This window comes from Salmo salar, unplaced genomic scaffold (genome assembly GCF_905237065.1).
Source record: "Salmo salar unplaced genomic scaffold, Ssal_v3.1, whole genome shotgun sequence".
NCBI classification, from domain to species: Eukaryota; Metazoa; Chordata; class Actinopteri; order Salmoniformes; family Salmonidae; genus Salmo; species Salmo salar.
In genome coordinates, this window is record NW_025548164.1 from 221,470 (window position 1) to 241,325 (window position 19,856).

General features: G+C 48.8%; 1 pseudogene; it reads left to right on the forward strand.

Annotated features, from left to right (window-relative positions):
* The first annotated feature begins 206 nt into the window (after positions 1–206).
* LOC123732724 (serine hydroxymethyltransferase, cytosolic-like) overlaps positions 207–19,856 on the forward strand; it is a 58,146-nt pseudogene continuing 38,496 nt past the window's right edge.

Here is a 19,856-nt window from a genome sequence, read left to right on the forward strand (position 1 = left end):
GTTGAATTAAACTATTTATAAGCACTTTAATCAATATATTGTACAGAAAGACTAAGTTATTATACCACAGTATTGTTGAATTCAACTAACGGTATAATTTAATCCCTGTGTCTCGTGATCACCGTCGATCAGTTTCATTGGATGTTTGTTTTGTGTGTTTTAATTGGCTAACAGCGAGAAAAAGGGGTCGTGGACGTCACGTCTCTCTGTACACTGATTGGTTTGTATGTTTGGCGGACTTCGTCTTCCTGGTAAAGTGAGTTGAGTGTGAGCTTTCCGACCGGTGACAGCTGCACAGCCTGGGGGACTTGGTGGGTACCCAGATAAATCACTCTTTATTCAACGTTACATAGCTTATATTTATGCTTTTTTTTTTAATAGCTTGGTTAGCGTGTGGTTTTTAAGGGGTGAAGTTTTTTACCACTTTTGCTAGCTAAGAAACTCATAGCTAAGTTAGCTAGATATACAATGTGTAACTTGTAACTTTTCCTTGAATATGTGAAAGTCCTATTTAATTTGTATTATTTGTTATTATGCATTAATTGAACATTTTCTATTTAGTCAAATCAGCTGTAAATATCGTAAATGTAGTGAAACAGCGAGACCTCGTGTCACCAGACAGCTGAAACAGGAGGGTCAGTGCTATACGGGATCCTTGGGACGCCCCCCCCTAATTAACCCGTTCCTTACCTACAGATAAACACCAACGACATTTAGTTATTATACAAGTCTTTTACCTTAATAACCATAAAACTACTTCAACTAACATTTCTGCTAGGGACGACCCTGGATAACACTGTCATCAAATGGACTCAAACTAGCCACACGTTCAATCATTATGAACCCAAAAATACAGCGATCAGTTTCTCTCTCTGTCATAGAAAACGTCTAACGAGCAGCGCCCACAATGTGTTGTGTTGTGTTGTGTGTGTGGAAGAGCCTTTAGTAACGAGTCTCTCATAACGGAACGAATGTAATAAAACGTCCACATCATGACGGTTAAACCCAGAGAGGTATTTCAGAACAGGATGCTTCAGGAAACACTGGTTCCACAGTGGACCAGTCAGTCCGATAGCAAGGCGTTGTTGTCATTTTATAAACAGGTGATGATCGGCAGAAATAAGGCGGTGTTGTTTAAAACAGAGGCCGGAATAGATCTGCTGTCGTTAGGACCTCAGTGTTGTTAGAAACAGAGGCCAGAATAGACCTGCTGTCATTAGGACCTCAGTGTTGTTAGAAACAGAGGCCAGAATAGACCTGCTGTCATTAGGACCTCAGTGTTGTTAGAAACAGAGGCCAGAATAGACCTGCTGTCATTAGGACCTCAGCGTTGTTTAAAACAGAGGCCAGAATAGATCTGCTGTCATTAGGACCTCAGTGTTGTTAGAAACAGAGGCCGGAATAGACCTGCTGTCATTAGGACCTCAGTGTTGTTAAAAACAGAGACCAGAATAGACCTGCTGTCATTAGGACCTCAGCATTGTTAAAAACAGAGGCCAGAATAGACCTGCTGTCATTAGGACCTCAGTGTCGTTAGAAACAGAGGCCAGAATAGACCTGCTGTCATTAGGACCTCAGTGTTGTTAAAAACAGAGGCCAGAATAGACCTGCTGTCATTAGGAACTCAGTGCTGTTAGAAACAGAGGCCAGAATAGACCTGCTGTCATTAGGACCTCAGTGCTGTTAGAAACAGAGGCCAGAATAGACCTGCTGTCATTAGGACCTCAGCGTTGTTAGAAACAGAGGCCAGAATAGACCTGCTGTCATTAGGACCTCAGTGCTGTTAAAAACAGAGGCCAGAATAGACCTGCTGTCATTAGGACCTCAGTGCTGTTAAAAACAGAGGCCAGAATAGACCTGCTGTCATTAGGACCTCAGTGTTGTTAAAAACAGAGGCCAGAATAGACCTGCTGTCATTAGGACCTCAGTGTCGTTAAAAACAGAGGCCAGAATAGACCTGCTGTCATTAGGACCTCAGTGTTGTTAGAAACAGAGGCCAGAATAGACCTGCTGTCATTAGGACCTCAGTGTTGTTAAAAACAGAGACCAGAATAGACCTGCTGTCATTAGGACCTCAGTGTTGTTAAAAACAGAGGCCAGAATAGACCTGCTGTCATTAGGACCTCAGTGTCGTTAGAAACAGAGGCCGGAATAGACCTGCTGTCATTAGGACCTCAGTGTTGTTAGAAACAGAGGCCAGAATAGACCTGCTGTCATTAGGACCTCAGCGTTGTTAGAAACAGAGGCCAGAATAGACCTGCTGTCATTAGGACCTCAGCGTTGTTAGAAACAGAGGCCAGAATAGACCTGCTGTCATTAGGATCTCAGTGCTGTTAAAAACAGAGGCCAGAATAGACCTGCTGTCATTAGGATCTCAGTGCTGTTAAAAACAGAGGCCGGAATAGACCTGCTGTCATTAGGACCTCAGTGTTGTTAAAAACAGAGGCCAGAATAGACCTGCTGTCATTAGGACCTCAGTGTTGTTAGAAACAGAGGCCAGAATAGACCTGCTGTCGTTAGGACCTCAGTGTTGTTAAAAACAGAGGCCGGAATAGACCTGCTGTCGTTAGGACCTCAGTGTTGTTAGAAACAGAGGCCGGAATAGACCTGCTGTCGTTAGGACCTCAGTGTCGTTAGAAACAGAGGCCAGAATAGACCTGCTGTCGTTAGGACCTCAGCGTTGTTAGAAACAGAGGCCAGAATAGACCTGCTGTCATTAGGACCTCAGTGTTGTTAAAAACAGAGGCCGGAATAGACCTGCTGTCGTTAGGACCTCAGTGTTGTTAGAAACAGAGGCCAGAATAGACCTGCTGTCATTAGGACCTCAGTGTTGTTAGAAACAGAGGCCAGAATAGACCTGCTGTCATTAGGACCTCAGTGTTGTTAGAAACAGAGGCCAGAATAGACCTGCTGTCATTAGGACCTCAGTGTTGTTAGAAACAGAGGCCAGAATAGACCTGCTGTCATTAGGACCTCAGTGCTGTTAGAAACAGAGGCCAGAATAGACCTGCTGTCATTAGGACCTCAGTGTTGTTAAAAACAGAGGCCAGAATAGACCTGCTGTCGTTAGGACCTCAGTGTTGTTAGAAACAGAGGCCAGAATAGACCTGCTGTCGTTAGGACCTCAGCGTTGTTAAAAACAGAGGCCAGAATAGACCTGCTGTCGTTAGGACCTCAGCGTTGTTAAAAACAGAGGCCAGAATAGACCTGCTGTCATTAGGACCTCAGCGTTGTTAGAAACAGAGGCCAGAATAGACCTGCTGTCGTTAGGACCTCAGCGTTGTTAAAAACAGAGGCCGGAATAGACCTGCTGTCATTAGGACCTCAGTGCTGTTAAAAACAGAGGCCAGAATAGACCTGCTGTCGTTAGGACTGTGTGTGATGTGATCAATCACTTTATTCCAGTTCAGAATAAATAAAATATGTATTTTATTTCAACAGTTCCAACCTAGACAGATATGAGTGTTTTTAATGGAGGGTAAATAAACACGAATGGATATTTATACGGATATTTAATGCCATTGTTATTTGTTTTATGCATAAGGGCAATGAAATGTACTGATATTTATGTAAAAGTTGCATATTTTCCTAAACTCTGAGTCCCGGGAAAATACAGAATTTCTAATTTGGGGTCGCAGGCTGAAAAACACAGAATGTGTTACTTCATCGCTCTCGGTCAGTGAGCTGACGGTGGCTGGTCTCTGTAATTTGGCCAAACTAGATAACAGAAGTCATGAGTCCTGCTGCTGTTACATCAGACACAGAGTGGCAGTGACAAGGGGTCGCGCCCTATTCCCTACATAGTGCCCTATTTCCACTAGGGTCGTACCAACTGGCACCCTATTCCCTACATAGTGCCCTATTTCCACTAGGGCCGTACCAACTGGCACCCTATTCCCTACATAGTGCCCTATTTCCACTAGGGTCGTACCAACTGGCACCCTATTCCCTACATAGTGCCCTATTTCCACTAGGGCCGTACCAACTGGCACCCTATTCCCTACATAGTGCACTATTTCCACTAGGGCCGTACCAACTGGCACCCTATTCCCTACATAGTGCCCTATTTCCACTAGGGCCGTACCAACTGGCACCCTATTCCCTACATAGTGCCCTATTTCCACTAGTGCCGTACTAACTGGCTCCCTATTCCCTACATAGTGCCCTATTTCCACTAGGGCCGTACCAACTGGCATCCTATTCCCTACATAGTGCACTACTTCCACCAGGACCGTAGGGTTCTGATCAGTCCACTACTTCCACCAGGACCGTAGGGTTCTGATCAGTCCACTACTTCCACCAGGACCGTAGGGTTCTGATCAGTCCACTACTTCCACCAGGACCATAGGGTTCTGATCAGTCCACTACTTCTACCAGGACCGTAGGGTTCTGATCAGTCCACTACTTCCACCAGGACCATAGGGTTCTGATCAGTCCACTACTTCCACCAGGACCGTAGGGTTCTGGTTCTGATCAGTCCACTACTTCCACCAGGACCGTAGGGTTCTGATCAGTCCACTACTTCCACCAGGACCGTAGGGTTCTGGTTCTGATCAGTCCACTACTTCCACCAGGACCGTAGGGTTCTGGTTCTGATCAGTCCACTACTTCCACCAGGACCACAGGGTTCTGATCAGTCCACTACTTCCACCAGGACCATAGGGTTCTGATCAGTCCACTACTTCCACCAGGACCATAGGGTTCTGATCAGTCCACTACTTCCACCAGGACCGTAGGGTTCTGATCAGTCCACTACTTCCACCAGGACCGTAGGGTTCTGATCAGTCCACTACTTCTACCAGGACCGTAGGGTTCTGATCAGTCCACTACTTCCACCAGGACCGTAGGGTTCTGATCAGTCCACTACTTCCACCAGGACCGTAGGGTTCTGGTTCTGATCAGTCCACTACTTCCACCAGGACCATAGGGTTCTGATCAGTCCACTACTTCCACCAGGACCGTAGGGTTCTGGTTCTGATCAGTCCACTACTTCCACCAGGACCATAGGGTTCTGGTTCTGATCAGTCCACTACTTCCACCAGGACCATAGGGTTCTGATCAGTCCACTACTTCCACCAGGACCATAGGGTTCTGATCAGTCCACTACTTCCACCAGGACCGTAGGGTTCTGGTTCTGATCAGTCCACTACTTCTACCAGGACCATAGGGTTCTGATCAGTCCACTACTTCCACCAGGACCGTAGGGTTCTGATCAGTCCACTACTTCCACCAGGACCATAGGGTTCTGATCAGTCCACTACTTCCACCAGGACCGTAGGGTTCTGGTTCTGATCAGTCCACTACTTCTACCAGGACCACAGGGTTCTGATCAGTCCACTACTTCCACCAGGACCGTAGGGTTCTGGTTCTGATCAGTCCACTACTTCCACCAGGACCATAGGGTTCTGATCAGTCCACTACTTCCACCAGGACCATAGGGTTCTGATCAGTCCACTACTTCCACCAGGACCATAGGGTTCTGGTTCTGATCAGTCCACTACTTCCACCAGGACCGTAGGGTTCTGATCAGTCCACTACTTCCACCAGGACCATAGGGTTCTGGTTCAGATCAGTCCACTACTTCCACCAGGACCGTAGGGTTCTGATCAGTCCACTACTTCCACCAGGACCGTAGGGTTCTGATCAGTCCACTACTTCCACCAGGACCGTAGGGTTCTGGTTCAGATCAGTCCACTACTTCCACCAGGACCACAGGGTTCTGATCAGTCCACTACTTCCACCAGGACCATAGGGTTCTGATCAGTCCACTACTTCCACCAGGACCGTAGGGTTCTGATCAGTCCACTACTTCCACCAGGACCATAGGGTTCTGATCAGTCCACTACTTCCACCAGGACCGTAGGGTTCTGATCAGTCCACTACTTCCACCAGGACCACAGGGTTCTGATCAGTCCACTACTTCCACCAGGACCATAGGGTTCTGATCAGTCCACTACTTCCACCAGGACCATAGGGTTCTGGTTCTGATCAGTCCACTACTTCCACCAGGACCATAGGGTTCTGATCAGTCCACTACTTCCACCAGGACCGTAGGGTTCTGGTTCAGATCAGTCCACTACTTCCACCAGGACCGTAGGGTTCTGATCAGTCCACTACTTCCACCAGGACCGTAGGGTTCTGATCAGTCCACTACTTCCACCAGGACCATAGGGTTCTGATCAGTCCACTACTTCCACCAGGACCGTAGGGTTCTGATCAGTCCACTACTTCCACCAGGACCGTAGGGTTCTGGTTCTGATCAGTCCACTACTTCCACCAGGACCACAGGGTTCTGATCAGTCCACTACTTCCACCAGGACCATAGGGTTCTGATCAGTCCACTACTTCCACCAGGACCGTAGGGTTCTGATCAGTCCACTACTTCCACCAGGACCGTAGGGTTCTGGTTCTGATCAGTCCACTACTTCCACCAGGACCGTAGGGTTCTGGTTCTGATCAGTCCACTACTTCCACCAGGACCACAGGGTTCTGATCAGTCCACTACTTCCACCAGGACCATAGGGTTCTGATCAGTCCACTACTTCCACCAGGACCGTAGGGGTTCTGATCAGTCCACTACTTCCACCAGGACCATAGGGTTCTGATCAGTCCACTACTTCCACCAGGACCGTAGGGTTCTGGTTCTGATCAGTCCACTACTTCCACCAGGACCATAGGGTTCTGATCAGTCCACTACTTCCACCAGGACCATAGGGTTCTGATCAGTCCACTACTTCCACCAGGACCGTAGGGTTCTGATCAGTCCACTACTTCCACCAGGACCATAGGGTTCTGATCAGTCCACTACTTCCACCAGGACCGTAGGGTTCTGATCAGTCCACTACTTCCACCAGGACCACAGGGTTCTGATCAGTCCACTACTTCCACCAGGACCATAGGGTTCTGATCAGTCCACTACTTCCACCAGGACCGTAGGGTTCTGGTTCTGATCAGTCCACTACTTCCACCAGGACCATAGGGTTCTGGTTCTGATCAGTCCACTACTTCTACCAGGACCGTAGGGTTCTGATCAGTCCACTACTTCCACCAGGACCGTAGGGTTCTGGTTCTGATCAGTCCACTACTTCCACCAGGACCGTAGGGTTCTGGTTCTGATCAGTCCACTACTTCCACCAGGACCATAGGGTTCTGATCAGTCCACTACTTCCACCAGGACCATAGGGTTCTGATCAGTCCACTACTTCCACCAGGACCATAGGGTTCTGGTTCTGATCAGTCCACTACTTCCACCAGGACCATAGGGTTCTGATCAGTCCACTACTTCCACCAGGACCATAGGGTTCTGATCAGTCCACTACTTCCACCAGGACCGTAGGGTTCTGGTTCTGATCAGTCCACTACTTCTACCAGGACCGTAGGGTTCTGATCAGTCCACTACTTCCACCAGGACCGTAGGGTTCTGATCAGTCCACTACTTCCACCAGGACCATAGGGTTCTGGTTCTGATCAGTCCACTACTTCCACCAGGACCATAGGGTTCTGATCAGTCCACTACTTCCACCAGGACCATAGGGTTCTGATCAGTCCACTACTTCCACCAGGACCGTAGGGTTCTGGTTCTGATCAGTCCACTACTTCCACCAGGACCGTAGGGTTCTGGTTCAGATCAGTCCACTACTTCCACCAGGACCACAGGGTTCTGATCAGTCCACTACTTCCACCAGGACCATAGGGTTCTGATCAGTCCACTACTTCCACCAGGACCGTAGGGTTCTGGTTCTGATCAGTCCACTACTTCCACCAGGACCACAGGGTTCTGATCAGTCCACTACTTCCACCAGGACCATAGGGTTCTGATCAGTCCACTACTTCCACCAGGACCGTAGGGTTCTGGTTCTGATCAGTCCACTACTTCCACCAGGACCACAGGGGTTCTGATCAGTCCACTACTTCCACCAGGACCATAGGGTTCTGATCAGTCCACTACTTCCACCAGGACCGTAGGGTTCTGATCAGTCCACTACTTCCACCAGGACCATAGGGTTCTGATCAGTCCACTACTTCCACCAGGACCGTAGGGTTCTGGTTCTGATCAGTCCACTACTTCCACCAGGACCGTAGGGTTCTGGTTCTGATCAGTCCACTACTTCTACCAGGACCGTAGGGTTCTGATCAGTCCACTACTTCCACCAGGACCGTAGGGTTCTGGTTCTGATCAGTCCACTACTTCCACCAGGACCACAGGGTTCTGATCAGTCCACTACTTCCACCAGGACCATAGGGTTCTGATCAGTCCACTACTTCCACCAGGACCGTAGGGTTCTGATCAGTCCACTACTTCCACCAGGACCATAGGGTTCTGATCAGTCCACTACTTCCACCAGGACCATAGGGTTCTGGTTCTGATCAGTCCACTACTTCTACCAGGACCGTAGGGTTCTGATCAGTCCACTACTTCCACCAGGACCGTAGGGTTCTGATCAGTCCACTACTTCCACCAGGACCGTAGGGTTCTGGTTCTGATCAGTCCACTACTTCTACCAGGACCGTAGGGTTCTGATCAGTCCACTACTTCCACCAGGACCGTAGGGTTCTGATCAGTCCACTACTTCCACCAGGACCGTAGGGTTCTGGTTCTGATCAGTCCACTACTTCCACCAGGACCGTAGGGTTCTGATCAGTCCACTACTTCCACCAGGACCATAGGGTTCTGGTTCTGATCAGTCCACTACTTCTACCAGGACCATAGGGTTCTGATCAGTCCACTACTTCCACCAGGACCGTAGGGTTCTGGTTCTGATCAGTCCACTACTTCCACCAGGACCGTAGGGTTCTGGTTCTGATCAGTCCACTACTTCCACCAGGACCATAGGGTTCTGATCAGTCCACTACTTCCACCAGGACCATAGGGTTCTGATCAGTCCACTACTTCCACCAGGACCATAGGGTTCTGGTTCTGATCAGTCCACTACTTCCACCAGGACCGTAGGGTTCTGATCAGTCCACTACTTCCACCAGGACCATAGGGTTCTGATCAGTCCACTACTTCCACCAGGACCATAGGGTTCTGATCAGTCCACTACTTCCACCAGGACCGTAGGGTTCTGGTTCTGATCAGTCCACTACTTCCACCAGGACCGTAGGGTTCTGGTTCAGATCAGTCCACTACTTCCACCAGGACCACAGGGTTCTGATCAGTCCACTACTTCCACCAGGACCATAGGGTTCTGATCAGTCCACTACTTCCACCAGGACCGTAGGGTTCTGGTTCTGATCAGTCCACTACTTCCACCAGGACCACAGGGTTCTGATCAGTCCACTACTTCCACCAGGACCATAGGGTTCTGATCAGTCCACTACTTCCACCAGGACCGTAGGGTTCTGGTTCTGATCAGTCCACTACTTCCACCAGGACCACAGGGTTCTGATCAGTCCACTACTTCCACCAGGACCATAGGGTTCTGATCAGTCCACTACTTCCACCAGGACCGTAGGGTTCTGATCAGTCCACTACTTCCACCAGGACCATAGGGTTCTGATCAGTCCACTACTTCCACCAGGACCGTAGGGTTCTGGTTCTGATCAGTCCACTACTTCCACCAGGACCGTAGGGTTCTGGTTCTGATCAGTCCACTACTTCTACCAGGACCGTAGGGTTCTGATCAGTCCACTACTTCCACCAGGACCGTAGGGTTCTGGTTCTGATCAGTCCACTACTTCCACCAGGACCACAGGGTTCTGATCAGTCCACTACTTCCACCAGGACCATAGGGTTCTGATCAGTCCACTACTTCCACCAGGACCGTAGGGTTCTGATCAGTCCACTACTTCCACCAGGACCATAGGGTTCTGATCAGTCCACTACTTCCACCAGGACCATAGGGTTCTGGTTCTGATCAGTCCACTACTTCTACCAGGACCGTAGGGTTCTGATCAGTCCACTACTTCCACCAGGACCGTAGGGTTCTGATCAGTCCACTACTTCCACCAGGACCGTAGGGTTCTGGTTCTGATCAGTCCACTACTTCTACCAGGACCGTAGGGTTCTGATCAGTCCACTACTTCCACCAGGACCATAGGGTTCTGATCAGTCCACTACTTCCACCAGGACCGTAGGGTTCTGATCAGTCCACTACTTCCACCAGGACCGTAGGGTTCTGATCAGTCCACTACTTCCACCAGGACCGTAGGGTTCTGGTTCTGATCAGTCCACTACTTCCACCAGGACCATAGGGTTCTGATCAGTCCACTACTTCCACCAGGACCATAGGGTTCTGATCAGTCCACTACTTCCACCAGGACCGTAGGGTTCTGATCAGTCCACTACTTCCACCAGGACCATAGGGTTCTGATCAGTCCACTACTTCCACCAGGACCGTAGGGTTCTGGTTCTGATCAGTCCACTACTTCCACCAGGACCGTAGGGTTCTGATCAGTCCACTACTTCCACCAGGACCATAGGGTTCTGGTTCTGATCAGTCCACTACTTCTACCAGGACCATAGGGTTCTGATCAGTCCACTACTTCCACCAGGACCGTAGGGTTCTGGTTCTGATCAGTCCACTACTTCCACCAGGACCGTAGGGTTCTGGTTCTGATCAGTCCACTACTTCCACCAGGACCATAGGGTTCTGATCAGTCCACTACTTCCACCAGGACCATAGGGTTCTGATCAGTCCACTACTTCCACCAGGACCATAGGGTTCTGGTTCTGATCAGTCCACTACTTCCACCAGGACCGTAGGGTTCTGATCAGTCCACTACTTCCACCAGGACCATAGGGTTCTGATCAGTCCACTACTTCCACCAGGACCATAGGGTTCTGATCAGTCCACTACTTCCACCAGGACCGTAGGGTTCTGGTTCTGATCAGTCCACTACTTCCACCAGGACCGTAGGGTTCTGGTTCAGATCAGTCCACTACTTCCACCAGGACCACAGGGTTCTGATCAGTCCACTACTTCCACCAGGACCATAGGGTTCTGATCAGTCCACTACTTCCACCAGGACCGTAGGGTTCTGGTTCTGATCAGTCCACTACTTCCACCAGGACCACAGGGTTCTGATCAGTCCACTACTTCCACCAGGACCATAGGGTTCTGATCAGTCCACTACTTCCACCAGGACCGTAGGGTTCTGGTTCTGATCAGTCCACTACTTCCACCAGGACCACAGGGTTCTGATCAGTCCACTACTTCCACCAGGACCATAGGGTTCTGATCAGTCCACTACTTCCACCAGGACCGTAGGGTTCTGATCAGTCCACTACTTCCACCAGGACCATAGGGTTCTGATCAGTCCACTACTTCCACCAGGACCGTAGGGTTCTGGTTCTGATCAGTCCACTACTTCCACCAGGACCATAGGGTTCTGGTTCTGATCAGTCCACTACTTCCACCAGGACCATAGGGTTCTGATCAGTCCACTACTTCCACCAGGACCGTAGGGTTCTGGTTCTGATCAGTCCACTACTTCCACCAGGACCATAGGGTTCTGGTTCTGGTCCGTGTAGTAATAGTGCGCCATTTTGTTTGTTGATGTAGGTCATGGTGACCCATAGTTATCTATCTAGTTAATCATTGTTGTCGTGAAGGCTGGATAGTTGTTGTTGTAACTCTGCATAGTTCTAGTCTAACAGGGTGTTGGGTAGTTTCCTGAGCTCTTATCAAGTCCCTGTGGTCAAACGTTAACCACTGGACAGGACCGGACCAGAGCTCTTTATGGACCAGAACCTGGACAGGACCGAACCAGAGCTCTTTATGGACCAGAACCTGGACAGGACAGGACCAGAGCTCTTTATGGACCAGAACCTGGACAGGACCGGACCAGAGCTCTTTATGGACCAGAACCTGGACAGGACAGGACCGGACCAGAGCTCTTTATGGACCAGAGCCTGGACAGGACCGGACCAGAGCTCTTTATGGACCAGAACCTGGACAGGACCGGACCAGAGCTCTTTATGGACCAGAGCTCTTTATGGACCAGAGCCTGGACAGGACCGGACCAGAGCTCTTTATGGACCAGAGCCTGGACAGGACCGGACCAGAGCTCTTTATGGACCAGAGCCTGGACAGGACCAGACCAGAGCTCTTTATGGACCAGAACCTGGACAGGACAGGACCAGAGCTCTTTATGGACCAGAGCCTGGACAGGACCGGACCAGAGCTCTTTATGGACCAGAGCCTGGACAGGACCGGACCAGAGCTCTTTATGGACCAGAACCTGGACAGGACCAGACCAGAGCTCTTTATGGACCAGAGCCTGGACAGGACCAGACCAGAGCTCTTTATGGACCAGAACCTGGACAGGACAGGTCCAGAGCTCTTTATGGACCAGAGCTCTTTATGGACCAGAGCTCTTTATGGACCAGAACCTGGACAGGACAGGACCAGAGCTCTTTATAGACCAGAACCTGGACAGGACCGGACCAGAGCTCTTTATGGACCAGAGCCTGGACAGGACAGGACCAGAGCTCTTTATGGACCAGAGCCTGGACAGGACCGGACCAGAGCTCTTTATGGACCAGAACCTGGAAAGGACCAGAGCTCTTTATGGACCAGAACCTGGACAGGACCGGACCAGAGCTCTTTATGGACCAGAACCTGGACAGGACCGGACCAGAGCTCTTTATGGACCAGAACCTGGACAGGACCAGAGCTCTTTATGGACCAGAGCTCTTTATGGACCAGAGCCTGGACAGGACCGGACCAGAGCTCTTTATGGACCAGAACCTGGACAGGACCAGACCAGAGCTCTTTATGGACCAGAGCCTGGACAGGACCAGAGGTTCCAACCTGACTAAATATAGTCCTGTTGGTTTAAACGTGGCTGTTCCAGTGATAACCTGACTAAATATAGTCCTGTTGGTTTAAACGTGGCTGTTCCAACCTGACTAAATATAGTCCTGTTGGTTTAAACGTGGCTGTTCCAACCTGACTAAATATAGTCCTGTTGGTTTTAAACGTGGCTGTTCCAACCTGACTAAATATAGTCCTGTTGGTTTAAACGTGGCTGTTCCAACCTGACTAAATATAGTCCTGTTGGTTTAAACGTGGCTGTTCCAACCTGACTAAATATAGTCCTGTTGGTTTAAACGTGGCTGTTCCAACCTGACTAAATATAGTCCTGTTGGTTTAAACCTGGCTGTTCCAACCTGACTAAATATAGTCCTGTTGGTTTAAACCTGGCTGTTCCAGTGGTAACCTGACTAAATATAGTCCTGTTGGTTTAAACGTGGCTGTTCCAGTGGTAACCTGACTAAATATAGTCCTGTTGGTTTAAACGTGGCTGTTCCAGTGATTAACCTGACTAAATATAGTCCTGTTTGTTTAAACGTGGCTGTTCCAGTGGTAACCTGACTAAATATAGTCCTGTTGGTTTAAACGTGGCTGTTCCAGTGGTAACCTGACTAAATATAGTCCTGTTGGTTTAAACGTGGCTGTTCCAACCTGACTAAATATAGTCCTGTTGGTTTAAACCTGGCTGTTCCAACCTGACTAAATATAGTCCTGTTGGTTTAAACGTGGCTGTTCCAGTGGTAACCTGACTAAATATAGTCCTGTTGGTTTAAACGTGGCTGTTCCAGTGGTAACCTGACTAAATATAGTCCTGTTGGTTTAAACGTGGCTGTTCCAGTGGTAACCTGACTAAATATAGTCCTGTTGGTTTAAACGTGGCTGTTCCAGTGGTAACCTGACTAAATATAGTCCTGTTGGTTTAAACGTGGCTGTTCCAGTGATAACCTGACTAAATATAGTCCTGTTGGTTTAAACGTGGCTGTTCCAACCTGACTAAATATAGTCCTGTTGGTTTAAACATGGCTGTTCCAGTGGTAACCTGACTAAATGTAGTCCTGTTGGTTTAAACGTGGCTGTTCCAGTGGTAACCTGACTAAATATAGTCCTGTTGGTTTAAACGTGGCTGTTCCAGTGATAACCTGACTAAATATAGTCCTGTTGGTTTAAACGTGGCTGTTCCAACCTGACTAAATATAGTCCTGTTGGTTTAAACGTGGCTGTTCCAGTGGTAACCTGACTAAATATAGTCCTGTTGGTTTAAACATGGCTGTTCCAACCTGACTAAATATAGTCCTGTTGGTTTAAACGTGGCTGTTCCAGTGGTAACCTGACTAAATATAGTCCTGTTGGTTTAAACGTGGCTGTTCCAGTGATAACCTGACTAAATATAGTCCTGTTGGTTTAAACATGGCTGTTCCAGTGATAACCTGACTAAATATAGTCCTGTTGGTTTAAACCTGGCTGTTCCAGTGGTAACCTGACTAAATATAGTCCTGTTGGTTTAAACGTGGCTGTTCCAACCTGACTAAATATAGTCCTGTTGGTTTAAACGTGGCTGTTCCAGTGGTAACCTGACTAAATATAGTCCTGTTGGTTTAAACGTGGCTGTTCCAGTGATAACCTGACTAAATATAGAGCTGTTGGTTTAAACGTGGCTGTTCCAGTGGTAACCTGACTAAATATAGTCCTGTTGGTTTAAACGTGGCTGTTCCAGTGATAACCTGACTAAATATAGTCCTGTTGGTTTAAACGTGGCTGTTCCAACCTGACTAAATATAGTCCTGTTGGTTTAAACGTGGCTGTTCCAACCTGACTAAATATAGTCCTGTTGGTTTAAACGTGGCTGTTCCAGTGGTAACCTGACTAAATATAGTCCTGTTGGTTTAAACGTGGCTGTTCCAGTGGTAACCTGACTAAATATAGTCCTGTTGGTTTAAACGTGGCTGTTCCAACCTGACTAAATATAGTCCTGTTGGTTTAAACGTGGCTGTTCCAACCTGACTAAATATAGTCCTGTTGGTTTAAACGTGGCTGTTCCAGTGGTAACCTGACTAAATATAGTCCTGTTGGTTTAAACGTGGCTGTTCCAGTGGTAACCTGACTAAATATAGTCCTGTTGGTTTAAACGTGGCTGTTCCAGTGGTAACCTGACTAAATATAGTCCTGTTGGTTTAAACGTGGCTGTTCCAGTGGTAACCTGACTAAATATAGTCCTGTTGGTTTAAACCTGGCTGTTCCAGTGGTAACCTGACTAAATATAGTCCTGTTGGTTTAAACGTGGCTGTTCCAACCTGACTAAATATAGTCCTGTTGGTTTAAACGTGGCTGTTCCAGTGGTAACCTGACTAAATATAGTCCTGTTGGTTTAAACGTGGCTGTTCCAGTGGTAACCTGACTAAATATAGTCCTGTTGGTTTAAACGTGGCTGTTCCAACCTGACTAAATATAGTCCTGTTGGTTTAAACGTGGCTGTTCCAACCTGACTAAATATAGTCCTGTTGGTTTAAACGTGGCTGTTCCAACCTGACTAAATATAGTCCTGTTGGTTTAAACGTGGCTGTTCCAACCTGACTAAATATAGTCCTGTTGGTTTAAACCTGGCTGTTCCAACCTGACTAAATATAGTCCTGTTGGTTTAAACGTGGCTGTTCCAGTGGTAACCTGACTAAATATAGTCCTGTTGGTTTAAACCTGGCTGTTCCAACCTGACTAAATATAGTCCTGTTGGTTTAAACATGGCTGTTCCAACCTGACTAAATATAGTCCTGTTGGTTTAAACGTGGCTGTTCCAACCTGACTAAATATAGTCCTGTTGGTTTAAACGTGGCTGTTCCAGTGGTAACCTGACTAAATATAGTCCTGTTGGTTTAAACCTGGCTGTTCCAACCTGACTAAATATAGTCCTGTTGGTTTAAACGTGGCTGTTCCAACCTGACTAAATATAGTCCTGTTGGTTTAAACGTGGCTGTTCCAGTGGTAACCTGACTAAATATAGTCCTGTTGGTTTAAACGTGGCTGTTCCAGTGGTAACCTGACTAAATATAGTCCTGTTGGTTTAAACGTGGCTGTTCCAGTGGTAACCTGACTAAATATAGTCCTGTTGGTTTAAACCTGGCTGTTCCAACCTGACTAAATATAGTCCTGTTGGTTTAAACGTGGCTGTTCCAACCTGACTAAATATAGTCCTGTTGGTTTAAACCTGGCTGTTCCAACCTGACTAAATATAGTCCTGTTGGTTTAAACGTGGCTGTTCCAGTGGTAACCTGACTAAATATAGTCCTGTTGGTTTAAACATGGCTGTTCCAGTGGTAACCTGACTAAATATAGTCCTGTTGGTTTAAACGTGGCTGTTCCAGTGGTAACCTGACTAAATATAGTCCTGTTGGTTTAAACGTGGCTGTTCCAACCTGACTAAATATAGTCCTGTTGGTTTAAACATGGCTGTTCCAACCTGACTAAATATAGTCCTGTTGGTTTAAACGTGGCTGTTCCAGTGGTAACCTGACTAAATATAGTCCTGTTGGTTTAAACCTGGCTGTTCCAACCTGACTAAATATAGTCCTGTTGGTTTAAACATGGCTGTTCCAGTGGTAACCTGACTAAATATAGTCCTGTTGGTTTAAACGTGGCTGTTCCAGTGGTAACCTGACTAAATATAGTCCTGTTGGTTTAAACGTGGCTGTTCCAGTGGTAACCTGACTAAATATAGTCCTGTTGGTTTAAACGTGGCTGTTCTAACCTGACTAAATATAGTCCTGTTTGTTTAAACGTGACTGTTCCAACCTGACTAAATATAGTCCTGTTGGTTTAAACGTGGCTGTTCCAACCTGACTAAATATAGTCCTGTTGGTTTAAACGTGGCTGTTCCAACCTGACTAAATATAGTCCTGTTGGTTTAAACGTGGCTGTTCCAGTGGTAACCTGACTAAATATAGTCCTGTTGGTTTAAACGTGGCTGTTCCAGTGGTAACCTGACTAAATATAGTCCTGTTGGTTTAAACGTGGCTGTTCCAGTGGTAACCTGACTAAATATTCCCAACAAGTGATATTTAGAGGCAAACATCTTGAATCTTATTTGTCATAGTCTGACTGTGTGGCATCATCTGGCATCGTCTGACTGACTGACTGTCTGGTATCGTCTAACTTTCTGGCATCGTCTGACTGACTGTCTGGCATCGTCTGACTGACTGTCTGGCATCGTCTGACTGACTGTCTGGCATCGTCTGACTGACTGACTGTCTGACTGACTGACTGTCTGGCATCGTCTAACTGTCTGACATCGTCTGTCTGGCATCGTCTGACTGACTGTCTGGCATCGTCTGACTGTCTGGCATCGTCTGACTGTCTGGCATCGTCTAACTGTCTGTCTGTGTGTGTGTAGATCAGCACCAGTCATCATGTCTCATAGCAACGGTACCAGTCACCATGTCAGTCAGGACGTGTGGGAGTCTCACAACAAGATGATGCAGGAACCACTCCGCTCCAACGACCCTGAGGTACGGGGGTATTATAATGAGGAACCACTCCGCTCCAACGACCCTGAGGTACGGGGGGTATTATAATGAGGAACCACTCCGCTCCAACGACCCTGAGGTACGGGGGGTATTATAATGAGGAACAACTCCGCTCCAACGACCCTGAGGTACGGGGGGTATTATAATGAGGAACCACTCCGCTCCAACGACCCTGAGGTACGTCACACGGGGGGTATTATAATGAGGAACCACTCCGCTCCAACGACCCTGAGGTACGGGGGGTATTATAATGAGGAACCACTCCGCTCCAACGACCCTGAGGTACGGGTGGTGGTATTATAATGAGGAACCACTCCGCTCCAACGACCCTGAGGTACGGGGGGGTATTATAATGAGGAACCACTCCGCTCCAACGACCCTGAGGTACGGGGGGTATTATAATGAGGAACCACTCCGCTCCAACGACCCTGAGGTACGGGGGTATTATAATGAGGAACCACTCCGCTCCAACGACCCTGAGGTACGGGGGGAGGGTATTATAATGAGGAACCACTCCGGCTCCAACGACCCTGAGGTACGGGTGGTGGTATTATAATGAGGAACCACTCCGCTCCAACGACCCTGAGGTACGGGGGTATTATAATGAGGAACCACTCCGCTCCAACGACCCTGAGGTACGGGGGAGGGTTATTATAATGAGGAACCACTCCGCTCCAACGACCCTGAGGTACGGGGGTATTATAATGAGGAACCACTCCGCTCCAACGACCCTGAGGTACGGGGGTATTATAATGAGGAACCACTCCGCTCCAACGACCCTGAGGTGCGGGGGGATTATTATAATGAGGAACCACTCCGCTCCAACGACCCTGAGGTGCGGGGGTATTATAATGAGGAACCACTCCGCTCCAACGACCCTGAGGTACGGGGGGTATTATAATGAGGAACCACTCCGCTCCAACGACCCTGAAGTGCACGGGGGTATTATAATGAGGAACCACTCCGCTCCAACGACCCTGAGAGTGCGGGGGGTATTATAATGAGGAACCACTCCGCTCCAACGACCCTGAGGTACGGGGGGTATTATAATGAGGAACCACTCCGCTCCAACGACCCTGAGGTACGGGGGGTATTATAATGAGGAACCACTCCGCTCCAACGACCCTGAGGTACGGGGGGTATTATAATGAGGAACCACTCCGCTCCAACGACCCTGAGGTACGGGGGGTATTATAATGAGGAACCACTCCGCTCCAACGACCCTGAGGTACGGGGGGTATTATAATGAGGAACCACTCCGCTCCAACGACCCTGAGGTACGGGGGTATTATAATGAGGAACCACTCCGCTCCAACGACCCTGAGGTACGGGGGGGTATTATAATGAGTAACCACTCCGCTCCAACGACCCTGAGGTACGGGGGGTATTATAATGAGGAACCACTCCGCTCCAACGACCCTGAGGTACGGGGGTATTATAATGAGGAACCACTCCGCTCCAACGACCCTGAGGTACGGGGGTATTATAATGAGGAAACACTCCGCTCCAACGACCCTGAGGTACGGGGGTATTATAATGAGGAACCACTCCGCTCCAACGACCCTGAGGTACGGGGGGTATTATAATGAGGAACCACTCCGCTCCAACGACCCTGAGGTACGGGGGGGTATTATAATGAGGAACCACTCCGCTCCAACGACCCTGAGGTACGTGACACGGGGTGGTGGTATTATAATGAGGAACCACTCCGCTCCAACGACCCTGAGGTATGGGGGGGTATTATAATGAGGAACCACTCCGCTCCAACGACCCTGAGGTACGGGGGTATTATAATGAGGAACCACTCCGCTCCAACGACCCTGAGGTACGGGGGGTATTATGAGGAACCACTCCGCTCCAACGACCCTGAGGTACGTGACACGGGGTGGTGGTATTATAATGAGGAACCACTCCGCTCCAACGACCCTGAGGTATGGGGGGGGTATTATAATGAGGAACCACTCCGCTCCAACGACCCTGAGGTACGGGGGTATTATAATGAGGAACCACTCCGCTCCAACGACCTTGAGGTACGTGACACGGGGGTGGCGGTATTATAATGAGGAACCACTCCGCTCCAACGACCCTGAGGTACGGGGGTATTATAATGAGGAACCACTCCGCTCCAACGACCCTGAGGTACGTCACACGGGGGTGGGGGGTATTATAATGAGGAACCACTCCGCTCCAACGACCCTGAGGTACGGGGGGTATTATAATGAGGAACCACTCCGCTCCAACGACCCTGAGGTACGGGGGGTATTATAATGAGGAACCACTCCGCTCCAACGACCCTGAGGTACGGGGGGTATTATAATGAGGAACCACTCCGCTCCAACGACCCTGAGGTACGGGGGGTATTATAATGAGGAACCACTCCGCTCCAACGACCCTGAGGTACGGGGGGTATTATAATGAGGAACCACTCCGCTCCAACGACCCTGAGGTACGGGGGGGTATTATAATGAGGAACCACTCCGCTCCAACGACCCTGAGGTACGTGACACGGGGGTGGTGGTATTATAATGAGGAACCACTCCGCTCCAACGACCCTGAGGTATGGGGGGTATTATAATGAGGAACC